A 15056-nucleotide genomic window follows, 5' to 3' on the forward strand; every position below is an offset into this window, starting at 1 on the left:
GCCTTGAACTCACAGAGATCCAGAGGGATTTCTACCTCTGGAGTGCTAGGATTAAAGGTGTGAGTGCCACCATTTTCTAGCCTTTGTATCTAGTGGCTGTTCTGTGTCTGACCCCAGATAAGTTTGTTAGGGTGTACAATATTTTGGGGAACACAATACCACCACAATTCTATATAAGATACAAATACTGAGTGCATTAGTCAGCTTTCCGTTACCCTGACAAATACTGGAGGTGAATTAACTTTAAACAGAAAATGTTACTTTTACTTAGTTTTCAAAGTTTCAGTGTCTGCTTCTTTGGTCCCAGGTGCTTTAGAGACTATGCTGAGGCAGCATATCATGCTGCAAACACTGGGAAAAAGAAGCTGCTTACCTTATAGCAGCCAGGAAGCAAAAAGAAAAAAGAGTTGGCACCCTACACTCCCCTCTGAAGATTCATTCTCAGTAACTTCCTATCTTCCAAAGCCCCTTAGGTGGTAGTTTCTATCATGTTGCTGTATTACCAAGCTGAGGACCAAATCCAAGGACATACAGGCCTCTGAGACTCATTGAAAATCCCGAATCACCAACTCTTTTACTAGAGTTCACTGTGCATCACTGCTGCATTGGAATATTAACCCTCAATATAAGATCTGGGAGAGACAAACTACATTTAAACATTAGTTCATTTAATCCCCCAAATCCCTCTCATCAGCCTTGTCCTATCTGCACTAGTTTCATTCCCCACACTCTAAAATTCTTTTACCAATTTCTCCATATTACCAACAATTTAACTTTTTTATTTCCTTGGGACAAATTTTGAAGCACAAGCGAGTGACGTCTAATATGAGGTCCTTTATGGTGACACAAATATGCAAAGTATTAATGTATTAAAATGTGAATTTGTGTGGTGATATTTTATTTGTGCATTAATAAATAAAGCTTGCCTGGAGATCAGGGGGAAAAGGCCAGCCATTTTAAGTAAACAAAGAAGTCAGGCAGCACACACCCTTAATCCTCTAGCAGGCAGGATCTCTTGTGTGTTCAAGGCCACACTAGGGAATAGAGCCAAGTGTGGTGACACATGTCTTTAATCCCAGTACCAACCATAGAGATCTGGAGGTCTGTACAGACAGACAGACAATGACAGAGCTGTGTGGTATGAGGAAATGAGGTAGCTGGGCTAAGAGAGCCAATGAGAGGGCAGAAAAGGAAGGCATATAAGCCTGGGTAGATAGGAAGTTGTGCTTTTTGGAAGGAAGCAGCAGAGTTGGTGAGGTAAGGTTAGCTGGTGGCTTTCCCTGTTTCCCTGGTCTCTAAGGCTTTCACCTCTAAAAGAAAAATTGAAACAATAGCACTAGTTTGTATAATAAATTTAAACTATCTTGTATCAGTGACTTAATTGGGATAACAAAAAGAGACAGAAAGGAAGGAAGGGAGGGAGGGAGGGAGGGAGGGAGGGAGGGAGGAAGGAAGGAAGGAAGGAAGGAAGGAAGGAAGGAAGGAAGGAAGGAAGGAAGGAAGGAAGGAAGGAAGGAAAAAGAAAGGAGTAGTTGGATCCAAGTATCCTAATAAGTGTAGTGGGTAGCCATTCCAGCTTTGATCTGGAAGTTCCAACCCCCATTGAGACTTCGGCAACTGTCACGCCTACAAGGCGGGGCCAAGGGAGGCACCTGGAGACCCAAGATCTGGATGGGCCAATGCTCTCTGTTCCAGGACCCTGGACGGTGGAGGTGGGCCAAGCAGAGCTCCAGAGAACACCGCTGGACTGCGATACACCTTCCCCAGACCCTGCTACCTACCTATCCCTTAATTTGTAAGTTACGCCATTAAATAAATCTCCTTTTAACTACGTGGAGTGGCTTTAATAATTTCACCAATAAATAAGCCTTCTCCAGGTTCTGAAAATAAGTTATTTCACAACCCTTCATTCTGTCTTCCAGCTAGTTCTTACATTCTTTTTACCCATTCTTCTACAGTGTTCCCAGAACCATAGATTTGGGGCATGACACAGCAATTGCAATCATGAACTCAAAGCAGCTATGGTTGCCTGTGCAAAATTGTCCCTGAAAATAATTTGTTTTGGATGAGGGAGCAGCCCACAGGGCCAAACTCCTCCCTCTTGAACTGTTGATGATTGTTGAATGTTGATGGATTCTGAGAGAAGGCAATCATTGTTTTGAGTCTCACCCACTGGTGAAGCTGTCACGGTCCAATGGATACTTCAAAACACATGATCACACAGATGGATCTGATTAAACTCTATTGAGATCACAAAGTAAATAAAAAGGTAAGAATTAAGGTCAAGAGTCTTGTAGTGATGAGGTAAGGTTGACATGGATAAGAAGAGATTAAAAAAAAAGTATAGGGTTGGAGGCAATAGTAATCAGAATGCATTATATGCATGCATGAAATTTTTAAAGAGCAAATTTAATTAATAGTACATAGGCAGGGTTTTTCACTGGGACCACCAGCTCCCCAATTATTGACATGGAGACCTATTATTAATTATAATTGTTCAGCTGATAGCTTAAGCTTGTTACTAACTAGCTCTTACAACTTAAGTTAACCCATAATTCTTATCTACACTCTACCAGGTGGTGGTACCTTTTTTCAACAACAGAAACATCAGGAACCTTACAAACTAACAAGAAACTGAACAACCCACTACTGAATGAAAAATAGGTCAAGACAAATATCAAAAAAGAAATTAAGAACTTTTTAGAATTGAGTGAAAATGAAAACAGAACATACCCCAACCCGTGGGACACAATGAAGGTAGTTCTAAGAGGCAAGTTCATAGCACTAAGTGCATACATAAACAAACATGGAGAGATCTCATATTATTAACTTAATGGCACACCTGAAAGATCTAGGTCAAAAAGAAGAAATAATATGAGAGTAGATGATAGAAATAATCAAATTTGGGGCTAAAATCAATAAATTATAAACAAATAAAAGTAAACCAGTACAAAGAATCAATAAAACAAAGAGCTTGTTCTTTGAGAATATCAATAAGATTGATAAACCTTTAATCAAATTAAATAAAAGACAAAGAGAAGATTTAGGTTAATAAAGTTAAAGAACAAAGTGGAACATAACAACTGATACCTAGAAAATCCAGAAAATCATAAGAACATACTTTAAAAATTTGTGCTACACCAAATTGGAGAGCCTAAAACAAATAAATAAAGATAAATTCTTGATATATAATACCTGAAAAAGTTAAATCATGATCAGATAATCAATTTAAATAGGCCTATAGACCCTAGTTAAATAAAGAAAGAAAAGAAAAAAGAAAGAAAGAAAGAAAGAAAGAAAGAAAGAAAGAAAGAAAGAAAGAAAGAAAGAAAGAAAGAAAGAAAGAAAGAAAAGGCCAGGCCAGATGGTTTTAGCACAGACTTTCAAAGAAGAGTTAATGTCAATATTCCTCAAATTATTCCACAAAATAAAGAAAGAAAGAAGGAACATTGCCTAATTCTTTTTATGAAGCCACAATTACCCTGATATCTAAACCATGTAAAGGTAAACAAACAAAGAAAGTTAAGGGCCAATTTTCACAAACAATTCAGGAATACATCAAAAAATCATTCACTATAATGAAGTAGTCTTTATCCCAGAGATGCAGGGACCATTCAACATTGTTAAATCAATGAATGTAATTCATGTTAAAAAAACAGACCAGAAGATATGATAATCTCATTAGATCTAGAACAGCACTTTGACAAAAATCCAACACTTCTTCATGATAAAAGTGTTGGAGGAACTATGGGTACTGGGACATACTTCGACATAATAAAGGCAATGTATAGGATGCCCACAGCCAACATCAACCTAAACAGATTCTCAAAGCATTTCTAACAAAATCAAGAACAAGGCAAGGATGTCTCCTCCCTTAATACTTATTCAATACAGTACTTGAAATCTTAGAGAAATAAAACAACTGAAGGAGATCAAGAAGATACAAATAGGAAAAGAAGAAACCAAATTACCTTTATTTACAAGTGATATAATTGTATAAATAAATGACTCTATAAACCACGCCAGGAAACATTTATAGCTGATAAGCACTTTCATCAAAGTTGCAGGATACATTAATGCACAAAAATCAGTAGCCTTTCTATACACAAATGACAAAGGAATTGAGAAAGAAAGCAAGAAAACAACACCTTTCACAATAGCCTTAAATAATATAAAATACCTTGGGGTAGCTCTAACCAAGTAAGTGAAAGACTTGGATGACAAACTTCAAGTCGTTGGAAGTAAAAAATTGAAGAAGATATCAGAAGATGGAAAGATATCCCATGCTCATGGATGTGTATAGTTAACATAGTGAAAATGGCCATCCTACCTAAAGCAACCTACAGATCCTATACATTCCTCTAGAAATTTCAACAAAATTCTTCCTATAAATTGCAAGAACAATTTTCAACTTAATTTGGAAACTCAAAAAGCCCTGGATAGCTAAAACAATCCTAAATAATAAAAGAACTGCTAAAGGCATCATCATCCCTGATATCAAATTGTACTACAGAGCTGTAGCAATACAAACAGTATGGTATTGGCACAAAAACAGACACATTGATCAGTGGACTTGAATTGAAGACATAGAAGTCCACACACATATGGACACCTAATTTTTGATGTAAGTCAGAAATACTCATTGGAAAAAATAGTATCTTTAACAAATGGTGCTAGTCAAAAATAGATGGTTGCATGCAAAAGAATGAAAATAGATACACTTTTCACCCTTCACAAAACTTAACTTCAAATGATCAAGGACTTCAACATAAGATCAGATATACTAAGTCTGATGGAAGAAAAAGTATGGAATTGTCTAGAACTCATTGGCAATGACTTTCTGATAGCACAGACACTAAGACCAACAATTAATAAATGGGACCTCATGAACTGAAAAGCTTCTGTATGACAAAGTACACTATCATTTGCACAAAGTGGCAGGGTACATAATGGGAAAAGATATTTACAACTACATATCCAATGAAGGTTTAATATCTAAAATCTATAAAGAACTCAAAAAATCTCAACATAAAGAAATCAAATGATCCAATTAAAAATGGTATACAGTTCTAGAGAGTTCTCCAAAGATGGGGAAAAATTATGAGAAACATGCATTTATGAACTCATGGAGACTGTGGCAGCATGCCGAGGGCCAGCACAGATCTAAGCCTGATAGGGTCTCCTAGTGCTGAGAGGGGAAGAGAGGGAAGATCACATCCTTAAACCCAGAAGCTATCTCTAATTTAACACCACTTGCAAAGGAGACCTTAGTTTTCAACAATGAAGTCTCACTGGGTATATAAACCACACTTAATGGAGAGGCCTGTGCCCTTAGTATATGGCCAAATCAAAATGAACTCAATGGCAATTTTAGAGGTTTTTGACTTACAAGTCTTTTCTTACCCTATAGGTTTTTCATGTATATTTTATGGTTTTCCATGTTTGAGTTTGTATGGGATTTCTTTATGCGAAAATGTGTGTGTGTGTGTGTGTGTGTGTGTGTGTGTGTGTGTGTGTGTGCATCTGTATGTGTTTCTTGTGATGTTTCTTTGGCCCCTTTTTTCTTTCTTTCTTTGTTTCATTCTGTTCTGGTTTGTTTTTATTTTATTTTAGATTTATTTTTATTTTCTTTTCTTTCTTTCTTTCTTTCTTTCTTTCTTTCTTTCTTTCTTTCTTTCTTTCTTTCTTTCTTTCTAGATGCTTGTTTGTTTACTAATGAGAGCAAGAAAAGATGTGGATTTGGGTAGGCGGGGAGGATATGGGAAAAGTTGGGATGGGGAAGCCATGACAGAATATATTGTATGAAAAAAGAAACATGTGTTTTTCAATATTTAAAAAAAGAGAAAAATGTAAAGTTGAAAGGCTCTACTAAAACCTTCCCTATAACCACAGGTATTGAAATGACACAGTCTAGTCAGTTCATATATATACGTAAAATTATGTGCTATCAAAACCTTTAAAATGTTTAGGATGAAAATGTCAAGCTCAGTGATTTGATTATACATTGTACGCACTATCAAATCAGCATACTGTATACCACAAATATGTACATATCACAACAACCGCAAGAACAATGCTGAAAATTGTTATGACAGCCGTGGAACCTTTTCCTGAGGTCTTAAAGGGAAGTTGCTGTATTTTCAGCAGCTCCTCAGAGCACAGAAGTAACTTCGGTTTTCTTTTTGAAGGCCAAACCTGGCCAGCTATATAGGATTTTAATATTGCTAAGCATCCTTATTAATTTCAATAATATGTCTGTAGGTTCTTCTATATTCCTTTCTAAGTAGAAAGTCACATAATTTGAGAATGGTAGTTTTGCTTCTTCATTGTTACCTTTATAACTGCTTTGGCTTCAGTTGTCTTAAAAGATCTGGGTAGCTCTCCTATTATGTTACATAGGAGTCCTGAGAGTGGGAAGTCTTGGCTGAATAGTGCTTCATGATTAAGCCCTTCTGTTTTGGAATTTGTTTCTTCAGGTTATGAAACTACCTTTCACGTCTATTTGGCTCAGAGTTGATTTTCATGAAAAATTGTTCAGTTTTATTGAATTTATTTTATGCTCCTTCAGAATTGACTTTATCTCTTCATCTTTTTAAAGTGCTTTTATATTTCATTATTTCTTTAATTTGTTGGGTGATGGGAGGGAGTGGCTGTGTGTATATGGAGGTCAGAAGAAGAGTTGCAAGAGTTAATTTTCTCCTCCTACCATGTGTTCTCTAGGATCAAATTCATTGGTTTTATTGCTAATAAAATGGTTAAACCTTTTAATCCATATTTGTGAGTAAGGTTTCCCTGTAATTTTCCTTTCTTACATAGTCCTTAGGTATGTTTCTTTACTCCTTCTGGTAATATTTTTGTAATAAGATTTCCACTTATAACATTTTGGCATTTGTTTTTCCTATTTATTGCTTAATTTTACACTTCATTTCTTTACTGTTGTGATTAAAACATCAATATATTTCTATTTTTTTCTGGTACCAAAGTGTATGAATTTGAATATTATTTACATTTCTAATTTAATAAATCCACTTTAATGTTTATTTTTGTCTTCCATTACTTTGGCTTTGTTTCTTGCTAACATGTTATATGTTAACTCATCTATTTCAGCTTGTATTCTCCCACTATATATTTTATTAGGTTATAAGTATGTCTCTATTGCTTTAGATATGTGACATAAATTTGGATATATATTATTTTGATTATAATTTTATTCTTATTTGTACTCTGATTGCTTCCCTGAAACAAAAATAAATGTGTTTTAAGATATATTTCAACTTAAATACAGTATGACAAGACAATCATTTATGCAACCTCAATTCAGTGAAATTTATTAATATATTTTTTTTTATTTTTTGAGACAGGATTTCTATATGTATCTCTGTCCTGATTCTCACTCTGTAGACCAAGCTGGCCTTGAAATCACAGAGATCTGCCTGACTCTGCCTCCCGAGTGCTGGGATTAAAGGCATGTGCCACCACTATCTGGTTTGGTAGTAGCTTTAATTATTAAGTATAGGGTCAAATTATCATGTGTTTTCTAAGAAGTCAATGTACTTTCTTCAGTTTAGAGTACATTTTTAATGTTATTGCTAAAATATCAAAGGATTGTTACTTAAATATAGCTAGTAACAAAGCACTATTATAACATGAACATTTTATTTTCAGCATTCATGGGTTTTCTATATATGACTTTGCCAATATTTAGCTAAATGCTGCTCATTAAAATTATTTCAATTGTCTTCTGCTTGGAAATATCAGTCTATCTAATAACATATGTTATAATGCACAAATACATACATATTCAAATGCTAAGCTTTCATATTTTCCTTACTATTTTTCCTGATTTTTCTATTTCTTGCTTACCTCCTTGCCACATTTCCCCTTAAAGTTGCTAAGATGCTTTTGTTATTCATTTTTTTCTTTTCCACTGTTTGTAAATTAAAGTCTATATATTTATTCTGTAATCATTCTGGATGATTTACCAAGGATACTAACTCTTCTAATGTATCATGAATCTAAAATGTACTGACTGTTTACATACAATTTCAATTTTTTGCTACTATTGTCTCAATAGTCTATCTGAATTTTTACCACATACACAATTAGACATTGTAGTTTTGGAATAAATATGTGTGTGTACATGTCTGTGTGTACAGGTGCATATGCTTATATGTGGCCATATGTGAATGCAAAGAGGTCAACGTTGGGTGTACTTCTTCAAAAGCCATTTATTTTGGATTTTTTTTATAATTTCCTTTGAGAACCTCATACATGAGAACTGTATCTGCATCATTCTTAACATTCCCTCCTCCTATAAAACTCCTCCCATGGAACCAGTGCAAATTAATGGCCTCTTTTTAAAATTGTTATTGTCAAATGCATATATAACTTACTGAGTCCATTTGGCATTGTTAATATATGTACATATAATTTAATGAATAAATGGGTTTCTTGTATTTATTTGTGGGAGGAGAGCACCCACACACCACAGTGCACATGTGGAGGTCAGAGTACAATTTTCAGGAGTCACTTCTTACCACCCTGTGGGTCTCACAGACTGAACTGGGATAATCACCCTGAGTAGCAATTGACTTTCACCTATGGACCATCTCACCAGCATCACTTTCTTTTTTGAGACAAGGTCTCTTCATCAGGATTTCCAGGATTTCTATTCCACTTGGCTGGGTGGCCAGCAAGTTCAAATGGCTCACATCACATGCCTCTACCCACCCTAGAACAGGTACTGCAAGCTTGCATTACCAACCCTGAATGTTTTACATGGGTGCTTGAGATAAATCTTTGGTTCTCAGGTTTCTAAGGCAAACCATTTCCTCACTAAGCTATTTCTTCAGTGCTGTACGTAACTATTCATACTGTGTTTGAATGGCATTTATTTATGCTGTGTGCTCATATAGTCACTATACTTAAGATTTTACTCTGAGTTAAACTGAAAATCATTTGAAAGTTTTAGGCAGGAGAGTAAGGTTCAAAAAGACTTGCTGAACGAAGATGCTGACCATGATGAATTGCCTCAGAAAGGCTTCCTTGCCCTCTGGCTAGTTGAAAGCATCAACAGCATATCACACAAATGTAGAGAAAATTTGGAGAGTTTATTCTCCTATTTACTCTCTGAACTCATGTATCTGGGACTCTAGATGTTATTATAGAGGCCCTTAGGCATTCGTATAGTTCTCACTTAGTTCTAATACCAGCTTCACCCTCTTTCCTTTTAGACCAAGAGGTGGCAATGACTTTTTGATGGTGCCAATGCCAAGTACTTTCCTATCATTTGTCAATTCCCTTAACCTTGCCAGTTCAATTATAATTAATAGTTTTCATAAAAACAAAACAAAAAAAGAAACCTCTTCAATAACTCTTTATAGCTGGTCACCTGTTTCATGCTATGTTCCTGAGCAACAGAAAAGAAAAGCACCAAAACACACTCTCTACTCATATTATTTCCCTAATCATATGGGTTTTCTTTTCAGTTATATCCTATATCCATCCTTGATCCCCAAAGTTTCTTAAAAAATAATGGTAAAAAACGCTTACTGTTTTCAAATAAGGGACAACTTTATGGCCTTTGAGGTTGAAGGAACTGGACACTTATGGTGTCATTATCACAGGCAGTTTTCTTTCCCATGTGAAGAAAACATTATATCTCTAATTAGAGTATGACCATAGTTTTTAAGTCACCTTTTTTCCACTCTGTCATTCATTATTTTGATGCCAAGGAGACCAGATTGTAAATCAAGGCTTGAACCAACTCCATATTCTTGTAAAGAATTTTAACAATAGTTAATCTGATCTCTTTTCAGCTGAAATACGGTATGCACCTGAGGGTGTCAGAACAGCACACAGAAAATTCTGATTAAGCATTTCACTGCTGGCAGTAAGAAAGCTGTGGCATTTTCTAAGTATTGTCTTAGGATTACTCTATTTGATAGCATATGATATCATCTACACAAAATTTGCAAGTACCTAGATTTGTAACATTCTAGACTTAGAAATATATAGGTAACTGGACCACTGTAACAGAAATTTTAAAAGGTCTTATTAATAAAAACAAACCCAGAGTCAAGTATTGGGGTGATCAGAGAAGCAGAACAAGCCACAGCTTCCTCACCTTGCTAATTCCTCAGCTGATTCTGTTCCCTCAGACTGGAAGCCTCTGGGTCCTCATCCAAATGGATCTCAGCTGAACTGCTGCACAAAAGCCTAAAAGCTTAACAGACTCTAGTTCCTGGTTTTCACGCCTTATATACCTTTCTGCTTCCTGCCATTACTTCCTGGGATTAAAGACGTGTGTCATCATGCCTGGCTGTTTCCAGTATGGCTTTGAACTCACAGAGATCCGGATGGATCTCTGCCTCCAGAATGCTATGATTAAAGGTGTGTGTGCCACCATTTTCTGGCCTCTGTATCTATCTAGTGACTGTTCTGTTCTCTGACCCCAGATAAGTTTATTAGGGTGCACAATATTTTGGGGAACAATATCATCACAGACCAGAATTTAATTTTTCTTTTTTTATTAAACTTTTTTCGTTTATTTTACATACCAACCACAGTTTCCCCTTCCTCCTTTGCAAATAAATAACATCTCCTAAAAGATCTAGGAAAAATAACCAGGCAGACATAATCTGATAATTTGTAGCACGTCAGAGACTGTAAAATTAATTTTAAATATTCTAGCGCCATGTTTCATATTTAAAATAGGTTTATCTGTGTAGATCTAAAACTTATGGGATCAAAACATTCAAAATTCAGTGTCAGGAACAAACACTCTTGGCAAAACATCTACCTGCAAGCAATTTTTTTTCTCCCTTATATGTTAGCTTATCCCATTTCCAGGACATGGCACATAACAAGTTATCAAAGTTATAGACAAATTTAAGTGTTTATAGGTTGTAGCTATAGTTTTCCTGGTTCTGCATGGCCCATGGTCAGGACAAATCTCTCTCACCTGCCAGTCTCTCAACCAAGTAAACACACAGAGACTTACATTATTTACAAATTGTATAGCTGTGGCAGGCTTCTTGCTAACTGTTCTTATATCTTAAATCAATCCACTTCTATTAATCTATAAGTTGCCATGTAGCTCGTGGCTTACCGGTATCTTAACATCTGCTTCTCATCATGGCGGCTGGCAGCGTCTCTCTGCCTCAGCCTTCCACTTCCCAGAATTCTCTTCTCTCCTTGTCCTGCCTATACTTCCTGCCTGGCTACTGGCCAATCAGCACTTTATTTATCAATTAATCATCCACAGCTATAATAGGTACTTATCAAATATCAATTCCTCTTTAGAAAAATCATTCTCAAATGCTTTAAATAGTTTAATGGGTATGGTCCTAAAAAGGTTAGAAATGAATGCATTTCTTTGGAAAAATTTGTTTGTGAATGGCCTTCTGAATATGTTCTTGTCAAGGTAGAACAAATAAATCCAGGTAGCCACACAACTGTCACCCACATTCAGAGGGCCTAGTTCGGTCCCATGTAGACTCCCCAGCTGTCAGTCCAGAGTCCATGAGCTCCCATTAACTCAGGTCAGCTCTCTCTATGGTTTTTCCCATCATGATCTTGACCTCCCTTGCTCCTATAATGATCTGTTTGTGGGTCCCCTGGCAATGGGAACAGGACCTATCCCAGGTACATGAACTGAACTGGCTTTTTAGAGCCCATTCCCTGTGGTGGGATGCCTTACTTAGCCTTGACGCAGGAGGGAGGGGCTTAGTTCTGCCCCGACTTGATATGCCAGGTAGAATTGACTACCCTAGGGAGGCCTTACCCATGATGAGGAATGAATGGAGGGTGCAATAAAGGAGAGGTGGAGGAGAACAGGAGGAGGGAGGGAGGGGAACAGCAGTTGGTATATAAAATGAAAACATTTAAATAACTAAAATAAATCCAGGTAGCTGTTGACAATACAAAACTGTCCTAATTCTTTTCTTTATTCGAAGCACCACATATCTAGAAATGAAGTCTGGGAATGCTCTAGTTTAAACAGCACTTAAAAGCTCTTTTTACTGAGAACCATTGACTTCTCAATTGAGCACACAAGGTAACTAAGAGAAAGGTGAAAGCCTTTAAGGAACAGAAATAAATTATCATACTTAACCTTTCCTCTTTAGTCACCCTGAATTCCAAGAAAAGCAAAAACTGGTAAGTTAGTTACTCCTCCACCCCATGAGGACCATACCCAAAAGAGTGAGGCTGCACCATCAACAATTAACAGATTAACATTTAACAGCTTATTAGGCCACCTTCCTGAACAGACTACAACTCAGAAAAATGATAGGACAATGATGGGTGGGACCCACTCTAGGACAAGACTGCTTAATTGTGCATAGCTGTTGTCCAGTTGACCCAAAAGGAGAAAGAAAATGAAAGCTCAGGTTTTCATCTTGACACAGGGGCACTTTGTACTTTATAACTCCAGCACACATTTCTACTTCATTTTTTGTAAAGCATTCTACACATTTCCAATAGTTTGTTACAAGTTAACCTTCACTATAGATATCATCCAAAGCGAGATCTCAAGAAAAGCACAAAACACAGAAGCCTTGATGTATTAAAACCTACCTCCTGTTACATAAAAAGATGGTAATGGGGAAAATGGAATGATTCATGCTACACAAAGAGCAGAGATAATAAGGGAAAAAAAAAACATCCGAACCATGAATGTCTATAGCAAGGCTGACCATATAACCAGGGGACAAGGCTAAACTTTGCAATAATTGATTGCCTTTGTTTACCTCCCTTAAATCATTTGCTGGTTAAAGATAAGACACCTCTTTGGGATACTAGCCTACTGTCTTTACAGGTTACTGGCTCTCTGATTTAAGTACAATCTAAAGATTCCACTCGTGTTTCATTTTAGTTTCTTCTTAGTATTAGGTGGTGCAGATCCAATTGTGGTACTGCATCTCATCACCTTGATGATGCAATGCATTTTGGCCAAAAAAAAAAAAAGCTTATAACTGCTTATTTCAAAAGGATTTCTTATAATATGGATTTCTTGGTTTATTGTGTTTAACTCTGTTAACTAAGTAAAATGGTTAAGATCACAGCTTTCTTCTTGGTGTTTTGTTTGTTTGTTTGGTTTTTGCATTTGTCATGGCAGGACGGGGGTAATTTTGTTTTTGTTTTTCTTTTTTCCCCCTTTGGCCAATTTCTGAAGAAATTTCTTAATAATACTCTGGAAGAGAAAAGCCCAATCCCCTCTCCGTCTATCCCTATTCTCCCTATTTCTGTAGGCATTTCTTGCTATTCACATGTTCATCAGAATTCAGGAACTCCAATGAGGATCTCACAATTAGTTCATCTAAGAGTGTAATCTCTGCTGTGATTTCTTCCAACACTGCAAGTCCTACAGAACTTGTACTCTGACTATTTTATGTGTGGGAGAGCCAAGTGTGTATTGAGAAGCTGAAATAAGCTCCTAGTACTGGAAGTAAACATGTACAAAGAGGCTTTGATGTTGCATGATGATCTAGTTCCATGTTGAACATGGGCATTATATGGTCATTCTTCTAGAAAGTGAAATCCCATTAAATCGGGCCTGTATGTAATGACTGCTTCACAATAATAATGGGAGATATTAATCAAACTGAAAGTCCTGGCCAACTGCCTATAAAGCAATTTCCCTTTGTTTAGCATCACCCAAATAACAAAATGCCTTTGTATTTCTACCAGGGCCTTAAAAACTGCAGTAAACTAAGTAACCATGTTTACAAGATGATAAAAACAAAGAAACAGATAATAGTCAATCAAAAATACCTTAACTACAATATGTTAAATTTTCGAAGGGTCTTAGAAGGTCATGATAGTGAGGCAGGAAGCTAAAAGCATCCATTGTGTTAAAGAAGCCCTGACTCACGCCGGGCGGTGGTGGCACACGCCTTTAATCCCAGCACTGGGGAGGCAGAGCCAGCAGATCTCTGTGAGTTCGAGGCCAGCCTGGGCTACAGAGTGAGTTCCAGAAAAGGCGCAAAGCTACACAGAGAAACCCTGTCTCAAAAAAAAAAAAAAAAAAAAAAAAAAAAGGAGCCCTGACTCAGTCTCAGTATCATTTAACAAACTGTTAGCTTTCTGAGCCAAGTTGGACAGAAATTTTTCCTCAGGTATTTTGTTGAGATAGGGAGATCTTATGGTACCTTTCAATAAACTTGTATTTTCTGGAAACCAGACTTGACTTTCCAAACAGGATTTTTTCCTCCCCTTTTAATATGCATCTATTTTACGATAATTATTCCACTGTCATAGTCTTTCTTCTGTTTTTTCTATGAAGACTCTACCTCTGGTTTAGGAATGATTTTGTTCCTTTTTACTCAGGGTTATCTCAATATGGCAGGGGGAGCTCATGCATGGATTAATGCAGCCCTGAGCCACATAGTATCTTGGGTGCCTTGTTTGCCAAGATATAGTAAATTATCAGAGATCTCACCTCTTGAGTTTAGAACTGTTTTGTATTTTTAACTGCATGTATCAAAACTTCCACATTTTTATTGAACAGGCAACCCTATGTTTATTTGTCTACTTGACTGGAGCACACCTGTCATCTTTATCATTGTATTGCCAGAATGACACACTATTACTTTAAAATTATATTTCAGGTATTTGGTAGAATTTTAGATATGGATAACTTTAGTGGAATGGGCAGTTCCATGAGTGTTATTCTAGTGAGCATGATGTTTGGAACCTATTGATTTGTATTGATATCTAGACAAATCATTGTGAAGCATTTTTACAGATCACCTTATGCTACTTGTATGAATAGCTCCGAATGATTCTGATTGTCTCTTATTCTACTTTCCAGCATCTCATGAACTTTAATCTTTGTCATGCAATCATAGTTCACTAAGTAGCTGGAGTAATGTGGCTATGCCAGAATTCTGGACCCAGTTTGAGCTTTTCTGTGCAAAGGTTAAAAACTTTGTGATTCATCCCTGGCTTCAAATGGAAATGTGCTACCCTGTCCTAGAGATCACCACATCTAGTTATCCTTCTACCTAGACATCCAGATTCATTGTATTTCCTTGCAGGTTGGCTTGGTCATC

Source organism: Peromyscus eremicus, chromosome X (assembly GCF_949786415.1).
Source record: "Peromyscus eremicus chromosome X, PerEre_H2_v1, whole genome shotgun sequence".
NCBI lineage: Eukaryota > Metazoa > Chordata > Mammalia > Rodentia > Cricetidae > Peromyscus > Peromyscus eremicus.